A 3138-nucleotide genomic window follows, 5' to 3' on the forward strand; every position below is an offset into this window, starting at 1 on the left:
GAAACTCTTTGAAGTAAAAGTTGTGTTTTAGTCTGTATATTATGAACATTTTGTATATATCAATGAAGTAGCCAACAGAGGTTTAAATGCTTTTCTCCTAGAGCTACAGACAAAGATAAATAATTTTCATACAAAGATACAAACACACAAACACACACACACACACACATATATATATATATATATATATATATATATATATATATATATATACATATATATATATATATATATATATACATATATATATATATATACATATATATATGTATATATATATATATATATATATATATATATATATATATATATATATATATATTTATATATATGTATGCATATATATAAATATATATATATATATATAAATATATATATATATATATATATATATATATATATATATATATATATATATATATATAAATATTTATATATATATATATATATATATATATATATATATATATATATATATATATATATATATATTTATGTCCTAATTTGTGTATGTAGATGTCTTCTATGACAAGGTAAATGAACTTAATATTCATGAGTATTCCACAATAACCGATGTCATGGCAATTATCGCAAACCTTGCATTTTGGTGGTGAAGGGAGTTTTAGTTGCCGGTGAGCACTCAAGTTGACAAGTCCCTCACCTGAGAGGGTAGTTGTGTATTGTGTACTTACGAACGAACCTTTTGTAATAAATGAAGAAAATCCATATTATCCATCTGCATGTGTCATATTGGTGTCATTTATAAAAAATATGTTTGTTTGTGTATGCTGTGAGTGAAGTTGTTCTTTGAGCTGTTGAAATAAAAGTTCAAGATGCCGAGATACACAAGGACTAACATAGCAGATGCTGCTGCTGCAGGAGATGAGATTGAAGGAGCAGTGGGATATAGCGTTCCCGATGAAGAAAATAGACAGGAAATTCGAACACAAGTATTGGAAAATAAGTTAGAACAGTTGGAAGAGTTAATTAACAGATTAGTGGTGGAATTAGAACAGGAGCGGCGTGCAACTACAGCATATCCGACGTACATAAATGATGTTCAAACGCACACAAGTGAAAGTACACATGCACAACCGAGTGAGGATACGCAAATCGTAGTTCAAAAGTTGCAAGAACTCCAGGCAAGTGTTAGGCCTTTCGATGATCAACGGCCTAAAGAAGGGTTTCAATCAATTGAAGTGTTTTTGAGAGACTTTGAAGTAGCCATATATGGGTGGTCGGGAAGAGAAAAAGCCATTCAAATAATTAGATTGCTGAAAGATGCTCTGGCAATGGAAGTAATGTGTTGGCTACAGGAAAGTTTAAGAAGGTATACTGAAATAAAACGACGTTTAGTTGAGAAGTATGCCTTGCCTGATGCGAGAAAGGGAGACCTAAAAGAAAGTTACAAACCTAAAATACGGGAAGGTGGATTCGTTCTTAGTTTTACAACTTGCATTTTTCTGGATTGCGATTCGTTTGCTACCCGAAGTGCCAATCTCCCAGAAGGTAATAAAAAGGCAATTTCCCGTAAACATATTCGCAGATTAGTAAACCCGTATTTATGTAGTTATTTGTTCCATGACAATCACTCGTTAGCAGATGTAGTTAGTGCGATAAAAAACATTTTAGACAGTTTGCCAGAAGAAAAAAGGACTGGGAATAACGGGGCCAATTCCGAGAAGTTGGCAGCCATGAGAGGAAGTTGACCCCCGAAGAGTGGTAAGGGGGAATGCAGTCAGCAGATTAGCAGAGTCTTCAGATGACGGAACTGTGTGGGAGAGGGGCACCGACGAGTGGAGTGCCCCACCCAAGGATCCCACCGCTGTTAGACTTGTCAGACCTACGGTCATTTATCTTGAGAGTGCCCAGCAAAATATGCCCAGGGCGGGCGGGCTGGAGCACATGCAAACCTCCCCCGCCTCAACGTCCGAGGAGAACGGAACAGAGGAAGGGGAAGACGAGGGAGTTCGATGCCTCCCCGCATGACATCACAAGCAGTAGCCGAGGAAGCAGTGACGACAGACATGACAGAGCAGGCACTAGGACCTCCATCGGTACCTCCGACCTCACCCCAACAGCAATAGGGATAGGACCAGGGGGCAGCGGCATGACGGCTGAGGTCATTAGCCCGTGCCCCATATCTCGTAATGACCATCTGGGAATATTAGCAGTTAGGATCGACCTGCAAGAAAAATTCATCCAAGAGCTGATTGACACGGGAGCCTGTGTTTCATTGATTGAAAAAAAAATTCTCCTCAAATCCACCACAGCCAGTGGCACCCATTGTTCTTGACACGCCAGGAGGATATAAACTACTCATAAACCATACAACAATCGTCCAGTATAAGGTGGGATCTATGAAGCTTACACATGATTTTTTTTTCTTGTCCCCCTTAGGAATTCCAGGAATCGAGGCTATCCTAGGAATAGACTTTATATCTGATAGTCAAATTTGCATTTTTGGGGGAAAAGATACAATAACAGTAAAAGGATGAGGGTACATTTTGCAGATAGAAAGTCATGAGACAGTAAGTGTGTGTGTTAGCTCGGAGAGACATTTAAGTAGGGTAACAGCTGTACCTGAGAGAGGAGAAGTGTTGTCCCCCTAGACCCTTACGAGCATACCTGTGACCCCATGTCGCCCTCTTGCAGAAGAAACCAAGGTAGTGGTTAAACCCCATGACAATTGGGCCCATATGATATTAGAGGGCTTGAAAGAAATTAAAGAGAACAGAGCTGATATAACGATAGTTAATTTGTTAAATAAAAGAGTTGTTTTAGGAAGTGATTCTGTGTGTGAATTAGAGTTATTTGGAATTGCTTATAATGGGAAGTTGGGAGCCACAACTCGATCCGCACAGATGATCGCACTCAGAATTTGATTATGCAAGTGCAAAAATTATGTCCCTCAGAATATCAGCTTGTAGTTAGTGACATTATCAATAATTATTCCGATGTAATTGTAATTGGACATGAGCCACCAGGGAGAATTGATTGATTTCCCTTTACCATTGAAACTGGGCAGGCGGAGCCGATCAGGTCAAGGCCTTATAAGGTACCCATTCATTTCCACGGAGAGATTGAAAGGGAAGTTAATAAATTAAGGGAACAAGGGATAATCGAGGAGAGCGAAAA

This window comes from Palaemon carinicauda, chromosome 4, assembly GCF_036898095.1.
Source record: "Palaemon carinicauda isolate YSFRI2023 chromosome 4, ASM3689809v2, whole genome shotgun sequence".
Lineage (NCBI taxonomy): Eukaryota > Metazoa > Arthropoda > Malacostraca > Decapoda > Palaemonidae > Palaemon > Palaemon carinicauda.